Here is a 15,635-nt window from a genome sequence, read left to right on the forward strand (position 1 = left end):
CCTTAATTTTTTTGAAGTCCTGTCTCAGTTTTTGCATTTAATTACTATACTGTTTTATTTTTTATTTTTTTAACATCTTTACTGGAGTATAATTGCTTTACAATGGTGTGTTAGTTTCTGCTTTATAACAAAGTGAATCAGCTATACATGTACATATATCCCCATATCTCGTCCCTCTTGCATCTCCCTCCCACCCTCCCTATCCCACCCCTCTGGGTGGTCACAAAGCACTGAGCTGATCTCCCTGTGCTATGCGGCTGCTTCCCACTAGCTATCTATTTTACATTTGGTAGTGTATATATGTCCATGCCACTCTCTCACTTCGTCCCAACTTACCCTTCCTCCTCCCTGTGTCCTCAAGTCCATTCTCTGTCTGCATCTTTATTCCTGTCCTGCTCCTAGGATCTTCAGAACCATTTTTTTTTCTTTAGATTCCATATATATGTGTTAGCATACGGTATTTGTTTTTCTCTTTCTGACTTACTTCACTCTGTATGACAGACTCTAGGTCCATCCACCTCACTACAAATAACTCAATTTCATTTCTTTTTATGGCTGAGTAGTATTCCATTGTATATATGTGCCACATCTTCTTTATCCATTCATGGACACTTAGGTTGCTTCCATGTCCTGGCTATTGTAAATACAGCTGCAGTGAATATTGTGGCACATGACTCTTTTTGAATTATGGTCTTCTCAGGGTATATGCCCAGTAGTGGGATTGCTAGGTTGTATGGTAGTTCTATTTTTAGTTTTTTAAGGAAACTCCATCCTGTTCTCCATAGTGGCTGTATCAATTTACATTCCCACCAACAGTGCAAGAGGGTTCCCTTTCCTCCACACCCTCTCCAGCATTTGTTGTTTGTAGATTTTCTGATGATGCCCATTCTAGCTGGTGTGAGGTGATACCTCATTGTAGTTTTGATTTGCATTTCTCCAATGACTAGTGATGTTGAGCATTCTTTCATGTGTTTGTTGGCAGTCTGTACTATACTGTTTTAAACATTTCGCTTCTCACTATGTCTTCTATACTACACATACCATAATAAACACTGGCTATGATCCTAACTTAGTCTTGCTTTAAAATAGAAGTACTTAAGAATCTGAGCAAGGGAAAATAGCGTACTAACACCCACAAGGCACATTCTTTTCTCACGCCTTCCTCAGCCTATTGCCCTGGGTAATAAATTGTAGGGTAAAATAGCCAGTTTATTTGCTGTTTTCTTTCACTCTGCTGAGAAAAGCTACACTGCTGGCAAACTGACAGAAAATTTAAAAATAGAATTCAGTATATTGTATGTATGCTTGGTGAACGTGTTCAACATATAACATTCATGTGATCTATATTTCTTTTAATTTTTTTTGACTGGAATTAACAGAAATGTAATGAGTGAGCTTTTTAAACTGGATAGGGTGAGCAGAAATACTGTAAGAAAAGCAAGAGGTGATTCTTGCCCTCCCCTCCCCCTAAAACTCAAACAAGCCCTCACCTAACAACTAACCAAAAACATCTTTTATTTTTTTAAGGGAAAAGCAGATTTTTAAAAAGCATTAAAATTAATTTTTTGAACCTGTGTTCCACTAATACTACACTTATTTAGCTGCTTACAAAATGTTCATAAATTTTTCTTGCAGACTTGCTCTTAATGGATCTCCCTTTTTTTTCCTCACCCATGAATTTTTATTACTCTGTGTTTTTGGCCTTGTTTTCTATAAAATGTACCATTTTCACTCACAGCTTAAGACAGCTTTGATGTTCTTAGTATGACATACTGTATGTAATGTTAGCTGTTTAAAGGTGGAGATCAGACTGTGCATAATAACATAGGTAGTTTGGATTATATAAACACTACAGGAAGAAGGGGAGACAGGGCCCTTCTGTGTACAAATTTCAGATTGCTAGCTGTATGCCTGTTTAGAATGTTAAACACTCCTAACTAGGCAGTGATGAAGTTACTTCTTTAATGACTGTGACTTCTGAAGCTATAAAGACAAAAAATTTTCAACTAGAAATAATTTAAAGATGATGCCGGTAATTAGCATATTTACTTTATGTGATTTTCTACTTGCTACTTAGGGAGCTTTGAGGATAGAGGGGAAAAAATGAATTTCATTGTCTTCAAAGCCCAATTTAACAGAGCAATTTCATCAAAAACTTGGAGAATATAGCTTAGAAGAGCCAAAGGCAGAAGAACGTGATACAAATTGTAAATTTCATCCATTTATACATTTCACCTATTATAACGAAGTCGAACTCGGAGGCAGGGACCTGTACCAGTCTACTTCCCTAGGATTGTTTCTTTTATATCTTAATATTTAAGATTAGTTAGACTAGCATAGAGTTTTTTTTTTTTTTCTGTAATTTGTGTCATCCTTTTATTACTGAGGTTGCTGTCCTGCTTTTTCATCTGTTGTTGAAAGATTGGTAACTTTTGTGCATTTCAAGAGAAGTTAAAACATATTACCATATTTTTCAGCAATGGGACATTTCAGAGTGAAGAAATAAGTCAACAGCTCTTCTGATTTAGTCAGTTTATATTTTATTTTAAATATTCATATCCTGCTTTGTTTCAGGAAGACTTCAAGCCTGCTGATATGTTTACTGCTCAAATATCAGCACAGTAATAATCAGGCCTTTGAAACTGTGGGTGAAAAATCCAGCAAATTTCAGTCATCTTTTATTTATGTAAAGAGATTGTGTGGCATTTTACTTCCTGTCCCTTTTCACGGGAACTTTAAATATGGACGCTCCTCTCACCGGGTATCTTTATGTTGGGAAGCTCTGCGTGAGGTTGAAGTTTTTATGTGGGGACTTGTTTAAAACACAGTTGTCTTTAAAGGCGGATTTGCCACAGCAAGGTTAGGGGTTGCCAATAAATCCATTTATAGCAACTTCTGTATTCCCTTCTCTAGACACACCATTGGGGTGACCCGTGCATGATTCCCGCAGGCCACACAAGGCAGCAACATCCTAGTTGATCCCTCCGTGAACAAGGCTGGTCTAAAAGGCTTCGGGTGTGGAGTAGGCTGCGCCCCCCAGCCTGAATTTCCTGCCTGGAAACCCAGGATTCCCGAATCCATAGGCCCTACCCCGGCTTTTGCTCTGCTGGGGGATAACAAAACATTTTGGGAACTCGGGAATTTAATTTACTGCTACCGACCGAAACAATAATTGCATCTTTGTGTTTCCCCTACCTCCATACCTCCCTCCTCCCGCCGATACAAGCATGACGTTGGCCCTCCAAGGATGTAGCACAGACAACACAGGGCCAGCCCCGAGCAGCTGTTGGGACCCGGCCCCGGGGACGCTCGAGGCAATCACCGGTCCCCAAACCTCCCTAATTCGCGTTCGGGAAAGAAAAAGACACAGCAGGCGAGGTGCCCTTTACACCTTACATCTGCCTTAGCTCATTCTTGCCCCAGAAAGTGAGTGAGTGTGTGTGTAGTTAAGTGAGGCAGAGAAAATTCAAGAAAGCCACACAAGTCACCCTAAAGCATCCACCAAAACTTCATCTTGGTTAATTGCTCCCATATGTCCTCCTCGGCTGTTTTCAAAATGCAGCAAGGAGGGGAGGCCAGGCCACTTCACTGATTTTTTTAGAGGTTGAAAAAAAGATGGACTATCGCCCATCTTGGGTCCAATCCTGCAGGGACCCAAGCGCAGCCTCGAGGGACTAGCCCCCAAGGGGGAAGCTGGGGACCCCGCAGAAAGTTCGCGCGCCGGGCCCCAGTAGGTCCCGGGAGCCGCCGCAAGCCTGGGCTGGGAGGGGCGCGGGAGGCGCGGCCCGGGCGGGCGCGCGAGAGGAAGGTGCCTTCGGGAACACGCGCAAGGGCGGGGATTCGCGCTGCCAATGAGGCCCCGGTGTGGGCCGTGCGAGGCGGGGGGACGGGCCGGAGCGCAGCCTTAGCTGTGGCAGCTGCGGGAGCAGCGGCCGCCTTGGGAGCTGGCGGAGAGGCAGCCGCGGAGCGCAGAGCTGGCCGCGGAGCGCAGAGCTGGCCGCGCCCCGAGGCCCGGCCCTTGCGGTGGGGAACCGCACCGAGGAGCTGGAAACTTTCCCGGTAGGTAACTCCCGCCGCCCTGGCGCCGCCGCCGGCCTCCGCGCGTCTCGGGCAGCGCCAGCTGCTGCGGTGCAGAGCGGAGCAGGGGTCTCGGGAGGAGGAGAGGGTGATGGGAGAGTGGAAAGGCATGTGGGAAAGTTTCTGGAGCCTCCCTGCCCCCCCTTCGCTGGGCACACCCGGGAGCTTTCCGGGGATAGGCACGAACATGTTGGGCGCCTCGGGCCTCGGTCCTGGCGGCTCTGGAGAATCGGTGACTTCCCTTCGCCTCAGCTCCGCGCCGGACCGAGCCGGCCCCGGGCGGAGCTGGGGTTCGGGGTTGCCGGGAGCGCGCGGCGGCACGCTGGAGTTTCTGGACCACCTCCGCCCGGCGCGTCTCCGCGCCCCCTTTCCCGCCTGCTCTGTTGCCTTCGGGCTTGGCAAGGGCCTGGGCTGTGCCTGGTACCTGGGGTTGGGGGAGGCGAGGAAGAAGCGCGCCTGGCACCGCGGGGTCCAGGGCGCCCCCGGAGGGTAGGTGAGCGTGGGTCGCGAAGTTGACGGGTGAACTTAGGCCTCGGAGGGAGTCATATTGCCCCACTCTGGGCTGAAAGTATTGCTTCGCTTCCAAGAACACTGCGATGAGTATATCCACGTTCTTTTTTGGGGGGGGTGGTGAGCTAGGATTAGACTTTGAGGGAGAGTGAGAATTGTTTCAAGATTGTGTATCACCCCCCGTTCTTGGAGACTGAAGAGTGCTCACTTCTTTGGGGGGACTTATGTCAGGGCGCACGTTCTTCCTGCCGGACTTTGGGGTGCGGGCGCGCAGCGCTGTGGGTGTGACGGGCTCCCCGCTTTGGCGCGGCAGCTTTCCGGAACGGCTGGCGAGGAAGGAAGCCCCAAGGCATTGTGTGCCGAGTTTGCAGACAGAAATGTCTCTGGACCGGCGTTCTCAAAACTTACTTCACTTATTGTGTAAGGCTCCGGGAGGAAATGCGGCGGTGGCCAGGTAGAAATACGGCGCCGCGGCCAGGGCTTCGGAGGACGCCGGGCTCGGCGACAGTCTACCCCTCCCAACCCCCTCCAGCCCACTGTTGGCAGCCCCAGATCCCTGTGTCTCGAGGGATGGGACTCGTCTCGGTAGCGCTGTTCCCTGCTTGAGTCAACTCCGGGAGGTTAGGAGGGCACCTTCATCTTGAACTTGACCCTAGGAGCATCGCCGTCTGGGCGGTTTACAAGGTAAAAGGAAGCTGAATCTTCCCGTGGGATGGGCCTCGAACTCTGGCATGGAAAGGAAGTGACTGGTTAAAAATCTTTGAGGAATGGCCTTAGGACTGCTGAGGTCGTTAACTCCAAATGCCAGACCATCAGACTGCAGAAGTTAATGTGTTTGGAGGGGGATGGGGATAGGAGAGGAAAGGAGAAACCTGGTGAGTTGGTACAGAGAGTTGGTATTTCTGCGTAGTGGAAATGAAGGGAGTCTGCATCTCTGCTTTCACCAGATCCGCTACTCTCTCTCTCTCTCCCTTTTTTTTTTTTTTTTCTTTCCTTCCTGGGTCATCGTTATTCCTGCCAGCCTGGCACTCCTGGGATGGGGGAGGGGAAGGAGAAGAAAGCAGTTGGGAAGCTTCCCTGGCCAGCTTGGAGGTATTTAAGATCTGCTACTAGGAAGATTCCAGGATTTTAACAGCTGCTTTTTGATTGCTGGGAATGAAAGAATTTATGAGCCACCGAGAGATGTTCATTATAGTGGTAGTCTGAATGTTTTACTCATCTAAGCTACTGAAGATCTCACAAGGGACGTCCCCTGGAGTATGCCAGTTTTTGCAAAATTTGTGTCAGCCAGAATGCTTGGTGGGTGTCAGTCAGAACTCATCGTAAATATATCCTGGCGGTATTAAGATGAAAAGTATGTGGGAGTGAAGGAAATATGGTATCTGACATCCTTCAGGACTTCCTCTTAGGGTTGCTCCTGTTACCTGCCAAGTGAATTCGGTCCAGGCTTCCGGATTGTTGTGATTTGACAATAAGAGATGGGAAATAGTGTCATCGATTTTAGTGGAGGCAGGAAAGTCCAGAAATAAATTTAAGGTCAGTTTTCATGACCCTGTCTTTCAGCTGTGATACCACAAACTTAACTTTTACTGGGACTTGGGAGCCATGGTTTTCCTGCTTTTTTGGTTTAACCACCAGAATGTCTAAATTATCATAATTTATGTCCATCGTGGAACTAAAACATAACTGATACATAGTCAGCCTTTTTCTGCTTCCCATAACAGCCTGTAGAAAAGAACATTTCGTCTCTTTAACCACACACAATTTATTTGGTGCCATAGTGGGTTTTTGATAGTGGGTGATTGAGGGCACAAATCTAAAGACAATGGAATTTTCTCCATTAAATTGTTCATTTTTAGGCGACACCCCCCTCTGAGTTGCTGATTAATTCTTTATCTCCCAGGAACATTCAAATCAGTATCCCTGGGCTGCTAGAACTGTAATCCATATTATAATGATGCCTGCCAGCATTGCTGGAGGTTCATGTTATGTCGATGTTTCCATTAGACATTTCTAACCCAATTGTAAAGGTTTTTGTCTGGGTTGGGTTACAAGTAGGCTGTGAGTCTCGTAGTCAGAGAGATGGCTTTATTTTTTATCCTTCTGATGAAAAGTTTCTTTAACTTGTAAGTTACAGGAGTAAAGTTTACAAAAGCAAAATAAAGCAGAAGAAATATATGTATTGCTGGGGAGAGATTTGTTTTAGTTCCTAGGATAGCTTTGTTTTGAACCATCCTTTAAAATGCATATTTCAATGGTGGAAAAACTAGAACCTTTTCCCAACCTCCCACCAGTTTACAAATGTTGTCTGTTTACTAGGCTCTTAAACCTTTCTGGGCCTTAGTTTTCTCATTGTTATCGTCCCTGTAATGGGATTACCTTTCAAGCGTAAAGTTCTGTGACTATCCAATAGTTTGAGAAATGTAGGCATTCTGGAGCCAGTGCTGTAATATTAGAATAGTACTTTGGGGTTTGTAAAGGGCTTTACTTACATATTTTATCCTTAAATCCTCAGTTAAGTAAACTGAGGTGGGACAAGTTAGATCAGTTTGCTTGATATCATCTATAAACGGTGGAGGTGAACTTGAACCTAGGTCTTCTGATTCTCCCTATTCCCACCCCCATATCTCTCTTTATTCATGGAGTCACAAGTGAATTGGCTAAAACTTGACAAACAGACTAATGTTAATATGTGGCATTTCATTTATGAGTTATTCGGGTTTCAGAACCCCAGGGTTAACATCTATGCTTTGATGTCAGAGATTAAGAACAGTTCAGTAATAATGGTAATAAAACTTTCTTCCCAAGAGAGTTTCAGAAATTCACATACCTCAAACTAATCATTTGTTTATTTTCAACTTCTTTTTTATTAAGTAGGCTTCAGGGTCTAGTGCGATTTATAATCCGGACTAGTAACCCAGACAGCATTCTTAAGGAAATCACTTCTCAAATCCGTACATCTTTTTTTAAATTTTTTTTTATTTTTTTTATTTTATTACTGTTATTTTATTTTGTAGTTAACTCCATATATTATATAAAACATAACAGGAAAAATCAACAGATGTATAAAATAAATTGAGGTGTCTGGATGGAAAAAAACACAAGACCTTTGCCTTCGTGTCTACAGATCTCTTGATATGTTGGTCTTGCACTAGAGATATCAAATAAAGATACCTAGCTTGAAACAAAAGTTGATATGCTGCAAGGTTAAGCCATAGTTTGATGATGGGCCATGATAGACTTGCTAAATCTTATCCTTAAATATTGGCTATAACAAATGCTGATATAACAAAGTGCAAGCTTTTATCGGACGGCAAGAGGGAAGCGTCAATGAATGAATGCAACTTACCTCCAAGTCCTCTGAAAGGAGGTGAAAAAATAAATCGTACATCTTTTTTAAAATAAGTAATGAACATATCATTTGCCTTTCTTCTTGGTATCTCTCAGCTGAATTACAAAGCCTGGATAAATGTCCCATTTTTGGTGACATCCTTCTTGGGCTCTTTCTACTAATGTCTGGGTAAGTCTGATTTTGCAGCACTTTCTGTGCTAAATAAATTCTTCCCTTATGCTATTGGCTTAACGGTAAAGAAGTAGTAGGCTGCAGGTGACCCATTTTCACTGTGACTCTAAATGTTTGTACTGTGTCCTGCTTGCCTATTTAAGAGCGCTGAGTGCAACTTGACACTCATCTGGAAGCTGGTATGGATTTTCTTTAAAAGGTTCTAAAATAAAATTATGTGCTAAGCTATAGGCTCTTTTATGTCTGAGCAACCTGTTCATCTTCAGCTCTTTAAACTTATTCTCAGAAGACCATCTTTTTAAAATATTAAGCAATGGGGTTTAAGCCTCAGGAAGAGGATGCATCAATGAGTTCTGATTGTCTGACTATAAAATAAAAAGGCTGCCATTTTCAGGTGTGCGTGGAGAGACAGTGTTATGAAGCAGTATTTGCTAATGAAGTTGGGAGACTTGGTTATCAGTGTAGCAGAAGGGGACAAGAGCAGCAAAGCAGAAGAATGGCTTCTGGTTTTTTATTATGAGGAGAATGGATTTTGTAGGTTCGTGGAGGACTTTTGATAATGTAGGCTATCGGGAGACGTTATCTTGTGCAGTGTCGAAGGGGTTCTGGTTTGGGTTGGCTGTGTTACTGATGAGGGATGCCTTTCTAGGGTAGATGTTGTCTTTAGGGGCTCCTGCAGGTGTGTGTGATAAAGGAGAATATTCTGGAAAGAAGAGTCATATAGGTAGGAATGTCAAGGACAAGAAAAGTGTTGCAGAGGGATGGCATAGTCCCTGAATTTTAGCACAGATTTTGCCACTACCATGTGGGAATTTATTAGTAAAAATCTTCCAGTTGCAACTATATAGATGTGAACCCAGGATGTTCAGCCGTACAGCCCGGAACCACGGTGACTCACCACTCACCACCCTCCCTGCCACACCCAGAACAGAGGCTTATTACCTCTGTGAGTTGGGGTCGGAGTTGGGGAAGTCTCTAAGAAACACTTGGCTGTGACCTTTCCATGCATATATGCTCATGCAAAAATGGGATCTTCTATTACGTGTGCTTTTGAAGAAATATGTAAAAGATTTGACACACAAGGGTGTATGTAATGTATCTGCACAGTTTAGAGTACAGTATATACTTAAGTGATGTGTTTTTTCTCCTGTCATATCAGTACATTCTTCTTTGGCACTGTTTTAATGGCTGTTTAGTAAATCCATTACATACATTACTATAATTTATTTTAACCAGCCCATTTTGACATTTAGGTGTTTTGGAAAGAAATATCTCTCAGGCTATCAGAGCCCTTTGGTTCAGATGTGATTTACTCATCATTAAATCACAGGGCCCAATAAAAAATAAATTAAAAAATCATAGGGCCCAGCACACAGGGGTACCTGGCTGCTGGTACCTTGAAAACCTCTCATCATCAAGAAACTGACTCTTTGTTCTTAGTTCCAATTTGAGAAAACCCTGGAGAGAACCCAGATTGGCCTGATGCCAGCCAAAGGAGAGTTACGGTTGGCAGTCCCCATTAGACCCACAAGATGGGACTGTGGGGAGACAAAGTATCCCACAAAGAAGGGGGTTATTATTAATGGAAGAGAGAGGGAGCTGGATAAACAAAAAGAGCTCACTGTCTAATGCAGGGTATGTTTCCAAAAGTGGTATTCATGGTCATAACAACATACCAATATGCCAAAGAATGTGAACATTTTTAATGCTCCTGTGATATATACCCTATAGTCTTGAGAGTAGTAGACTTTTCCACACTCTGTGGGGATTTGAATTGCTGTGTGCACAGGCACTTGTGTAACAGGATATTGAATTACTGCAAAAAACTCGGAAGTTGGTCATTATTCCCATGTAACCCATTATACTCCCCTCTGTCTGCCATGCTTTATACTAAATTACTTGGGATTAATAACATCAATTCTTAATGTTTATTGAGTGCTTGCTGACTCTGAACTAGATGATTGAATTTTAAAAATTCTGTGGAAATGAAACAGCATTGTTCTTTCTTCACCCACTGTCCTACAGACGTAGAGTGCTGTGGCAGGGATAGTTTCTTGCCCATACCTCAGCATTCCCCATCCTGGTCCTCCCTTCCTTCTTGTGGCTTAAACCAACAACCCTTTATTTGCTTGGGATTCAGAAATTGGAGCTGGGTTCAGCAGGGTGGCTTTTTCTGCCTGGGTCTAGGCTCACTCATGCTCTGGTGGTTACATGATTCATAGCAGGGGCCCATTGCTGTAAGAATTTACCACATTGCTTGATAACATAATCCTGCTTTTGATTAGTTTTCCATTGCCCATGTGTTGCAGGGTAAGTTGGGTGTACCTCCGGTCCCAGGGAGTGCATCTTGATTAAGCCAAGTCAACTTTAGTAATACCATACCTGTTGCTAGTGACTGGTTAATGAGTAAGTGTGTGACCAACTATTGGGTCCCACCATATTGAGAACCTAAGATTGTCAGCACAATAAAACAGGTTGACACTCTGAAAATCACAGAGTACAAAGACGGAAGGGGCCTAAGACCACAGGGACTTTTTTTAGCTGCTGAATTAACCAACCCTAAAACCACTGTGACTCAGAACTTCTTATGTGGGAAAATTTTTTTAATTATTGTTCGAGGCAGTGATCTCCAAAGTGGAGTGTGCCAGACCATCCAATATGGGAAGAAAGAAAATACTAAAAGTTTATCTAGAAAAAAAATTAGCTTTATTAATATTTAATAGATGAGTTGACACTGGTTGGTATATCTGAAAGTCTTCTTGTCACTTAGGTTATAGAAGGTCGCCTGAGGGAAGAGGAGGCATTTTACAACCTAGTGGAATTGACAGTGGTACCCTCATTCTTATTCTTTTTTTAAAATTTTATTTATTTATTTATTTATTTATTTATTTATTTATGGCTGTGTTGGGTCTTCGTTTCTGTGCGAGGGCTTTCTCTAGTTGCGGCAAGTGGGGGCCACTCTTCATCACGGTGCGCGGGCCTCTCACTATTGCGGCCTCTCTTGTTGCGGAGCACAGGCTCCAGACGCGCAGGCTCAGCAATTGTGGCTCACGGGCCTAGTTGCTCCACGGCATGTGGGATCTTCCCAGAGCAGGGCTCGAACCTGTATCCCCTGCATTGGCAGGCAGATTCTCAACCACTGCGCCACCAGGGAAGCCCCTCATTCTTATTCTTGTCTTTGGTGAACTCTATTCATGTAAACGGATTTATGGGTTATATCATCTAGTTTTAAGTAAACTGACTCCAACAAAATAGGCAAGTGGTTTAAAAAGATTCTTGCAAAGAAAGTTGAATGGTAATGATGTAAATCTACAGGAATAAGAACATGTCTTATTTGAGATTAGAAAATGCCTTTTAAATCAGATTTAATGAGTTGGCACCAAAATTGTGTATGGATGTGTATTAATAAATGCAAATAAACCTAAGAATACTGTTTGGATCATTCTCATCCTTTAAAGAGTTTTTGATGGATGTTTTATAATGTACACACTATATTAGTATACACATGTAATTCATAACTAGTGTTTTAATTATGTATAAATTATTGGGGTACATGTTTAATTTTTTTACTGTTAGGGCTGCATGATCAAAAGGTTTTGAGACCCCAGTTTAACTCACTTATTGTCCCTTATTGTCATGTAGTTTTTGTTACTTGCAGCTGAAAGCACCGTAGCTAATGCAAGGACAGATAAGAGCCCTGGCTGTTCCCCTTTTATTCATAGGTTTCAAGATTCTCTATGGTCTGATTTGTAACTTTCTTTACCACACCCACTTGTCCTCCATGTGTCTCTGCCACTGAGACTGTAACTGTCCTACTTCCTTTCAGTTTTGCCTCTGAGGAGGCTGTCCTCCCCTCCCCCCACCACTGAAATTTTCATTGTCCTTCAAGGCCTAGCTTAAGTAAATATTGCTTTCGCATTCACATTTTTCTGATTTCCCCCTTCTGCCTGTAAATGGTTCCTTCTATTTAATCCCCCCAGCACATTGCTTGTACATTGATTGTAATGTTTTTCTCTTTTTGTCTTTTATTAAAAAGTCGTTTGCCTGCTTGCTTTGCCTATGGGTTGTAGGCCTCTTGATGGTTGGGGTCCTGGCTTGCCTTAGTCATTTTTTAAAATTGCTTGTTTCCCCTTCTGGGAGAAAGTGAGGCAGGCAGACAGCCCGCAGTTGTTAAACACTGCTCTATGCTATTTACCATGGGGAGGGTCTCTCTCCCCCAGCCCTTGACAGCCTTAGGAGGTAGAGAGCGCCATGTACTTGTGAGGGATCTGAGAGCAAGGAGCACACGTGGCCAAGACAGGAAGATCCAGGATCCAAACCAGGGTCACTTTATTCCAAAGCAGTTTTGTCTGCCCTCATATGTGTTGCCTGCAGTTACACATTGTCCTTCTTTTATGTGGGAACACTGGCATGGGTGAAAATGGAAAGCTCCATGGGATGATGCTACAAAAAATACTACTGGACCATTCTAGGCAGGTGTAGTGAGTTCAAAGGAGAGTCTACCCTCCTTGTGGAATAATAGGAAAGGCCTGGAGGATGATGTATATGAAGATCTAAATGCCTGTGGACAGTTAGCTGTCTGCAAGTACCCCCAAGCAAAATCATGTGTGATAGTCCCTGTGGTAGGGTCTGGCCTGAGCATCCCCACTGAGAGCCGGGAGGTGAGGGACATTACACTGCTCAGCTGAATCAAATTATTTATGCCGACATTCTCTCCATGGTAAGGATAATTGAGGGTTGACAGGTTGTCAGCTTTCAAGTTGAGCCATGTTAGATATATGTTATGATGGAAAACAGGCGTCTCTCCAGGGTTTTGAGGGTCAGGTGACGGAATGTATATGAAAGGGTTTTGAATGTTGTAAATTACCTCCTAGATGCCAGGGAGACATCAAATTTGATTCTTTCCTTGTAGTAGTGACTTCTAGCTTAGATTTCTTTGTTAGCCATTTTTGTGCTCTTTTAAGTGAATTTCCAAAGGATTTTTTAAAAGTATTGGGGAAGAGGACACAGTTTTTCTCAAATGAACTGCAGAGAATTCAAAGCTTGCTATAAAGCTTTTAGCCGTGGAGTAAGTAGAGTTTGTGGTAAGGTGAATTCGTCTTGGGATTTAGTTGTTCGAGTACCCATAGGATCCGTTCATAAGAATGGGACCACTTCTGGTGCATAAAGATGGAAATCTGGGGGTCTTTGAGGTAAGTTATTAGGAACCCTAAGTACCACCTGAAGGACTGTGAAAGAGTTTTGATTTGAGGTTATGTTTTGTTCTGTTTTGTGTTTTTTTTCTGTGAAGCCAGTTAACTTATTTTGAGGAGTCTCTGGAGAGGGTTTGGGGAGGGACCCTTTGAAATATCTCAAGATACTTTTGGAAGTGAAAATTAGGTGTGGTTTGAAACTTAAGGATTTGAAATCTATTCCATTGTAGATTTCCAAGAAAGTGGATGTGAATAAGTAAAATTTAAGTCCATTTGAGGGAAATTTTCCAGTGGCAATTTCATATTACAGAAGGAGTATGACATAAATTAAAGCATGTTAACTTAAAGAGTAAATATAATAATTTATAGACTCAAAAGACAGAAAAGGTGAGCGGCTCCTAAGTTGCAAATAGATGCAGTTGTGAATATTTGATTATTCAGGATTCTTGAAGCTTGCACGTGACTTAAGAGAACCTTACCTCAGGGTGGTTTATCTAGATAAGGCAGCAGTTCCCAAAGTGGGTTCCACAGAAGTGGACTCTCAGGAAATTACTAGACATTATGCAGGGAAGCAAGGTTTTATGTTTAAATAAGCAGGAAGATCTGGGTTAACAAAAGTAAAACAGGTGTTTTTGTTTTTAACTGCAGGACTTTTGAGCATCCTTATTTCTAACGTTCATTCTCAATCTCCTTGAAGGGAAACAGAGGAGTTAGTATTTCCCAAGTGCATTGAATTGTATAAGCTGTTTTTGCAAAGCATCTTTTAGCGAAAAGACAACGTTGGATTAATTTGCTGAAATATTTTAAAGCAAATCCCAGGCATCATATAATATCACCTGACAAATTTTAGTATGCATTCTAACTAAGGACTTAAGGACAAAAATCACCACCTCATTATCACTTTTAATAAAATTAACAGTAATTTCTTACTGTTATCTAATTGTCCTCCAAATGTCATTTGTCACCATTTCTGGTTTTTGGAACCAGGATTCAGTCAAGGGTTACATATTGCACTGTGGGTTGTTGCTTTTGTCCCTGTAGTTTTTTTAAATATAGAAAAATGCTATCTTACGACCTCCTCCCTCCCTCTGCTGGCTTTCAGCAGAGAACTTGTAGGATGTACCATATCTGAATTTGTTTCCTTGTGTTGGTGTTTACCTTGTTCGTTTGTGCTCTGTATTTTCTGTAAACTAGAGGCTTTCCTTTAATCTAAAGGTACGTTTAGATTCAGGTTAAATATTTTCGCAAGAATAGGTCCTAGACTGTGCTTTTTTCTCCTTATGATTTGGGAGCAGGCAATTTAATTTAGCAATTCATAAGTCGCTTTCTTTAAAATATAAAGAAGTAATGGGGGCTTCCCTGGTGACGCGGTGGATAAGAATCCGCCTGCCAATGCAGGGAACACGGGTTCATGCCCTGGTCTGGGAAGATCCCACATGCTGCGGAGCAACTAAGCCTGTGCGCCACAACTACTGAGCCTGCACTCTAGAGCCCACGAGCCACAACTACTGAGCCCACGTGCCACAACTACTCAAGTCCGTGCGCCTAGAGCCCCTGCTCCGCAACAAGAGAAGCCACAGCAATGAGAGGCCCGTGCAACGCAACGAAGAGTAGCCCCCGCTCGCGGCAACTAGAGAAAGCCCACGTGCAGCAACAAAGGCCCAAAGCAGCCAAAAATAAATAAAATAAAATAAATAAATTTATATAAAAAAAAGAAGTAATGGCTTAGAGTTTGTTTGGAAATTTATTAGTATATCGTGGGGGAGGGGTGCAAGTTCAATTTATTCCAGTTGTTGTTGGAAACACCATGGTATTCGGAATAGTTGGCCTGGTTAAATGGGTATAAGTTCTCAGTATATCTTAAGACTATGAACCATGTGCCTCTTGGGTAAAATGGCTTGAGTGTTAAACGTTTCTGGTGGTAGAATTTTATTCAGAATGACAAGTTACCTGAGTTATAATGGTAAAACACTGTTCTATAAAGATTTATTTCTAAATACATTAATTTAGGAATATGCATTAATTCTACCTCTATTCGATAAATTTTAACAGACTATTTTTCTGATAAATGCTTATGCTGATTTGAAGTACAGCCATAAATCTAAATACACCCTCAGGGTGATAATTTTATATATACATTGTCTTGGAAACCCAGACATGTAAATAAAAGTTCCTATCATAACTGACTTTGCTAACTTAATTTGATATTTAAGTTTTTTCCCTTGATATCTTTCCAAGTGCCTGTTGTATGTCTGGGAAAAATCAAACTTAAAGGCGTTTTGTATGTCTTAATGAAGAATAGCATGGTATATATAGAGAAGCTTTGATGGACG

At 42.6% G+C, this 15,635-nt stretch overlaps 1 protein-coding gene across 6 annotated transcripts in view; it reads left to right on the plus strand.

The window, feature by feature from the left end:
- Positions 1-3,881: 3,881 nt before the first annotated feature.
- Positions 3,882-15,635, plus strand: part of TANC1 (tetratricopeptide repeat, ankyrin repeat and coiled-coil containing 1) — a 240,369-nt gene continuing 228,615 nt past the window's right edge. For all 6 annotated transcript variants that reach the window (XM_036858841.1, XM_036858849.1, XM_036858848.1 and 3 more), the window contains exon 1: positions 3,882-4,059. The gene's annotated coding sequence lies outside the window, so the exon portion shown is untranslated. The remainder of the gene's footprint in view (positions 4,060-15,635) is intronic.

The sequence above is a fragment of the Balaenoptera musculus genome, chromosome 7 (assembly GCF_009873245.2).
Source record: "Balaenoptera musculus isolate JJ_BM4_2016_0621 chromosome 7, mBalMus1.pri.v3, whole genome shotgun sequence".
Lineage (NCBI taxonomy): Eukaryota > Metazoa > Chordata > Mammalia > Artiodactyla > Balaenopteridae > Balaenoptera > Balaenoptera musculus.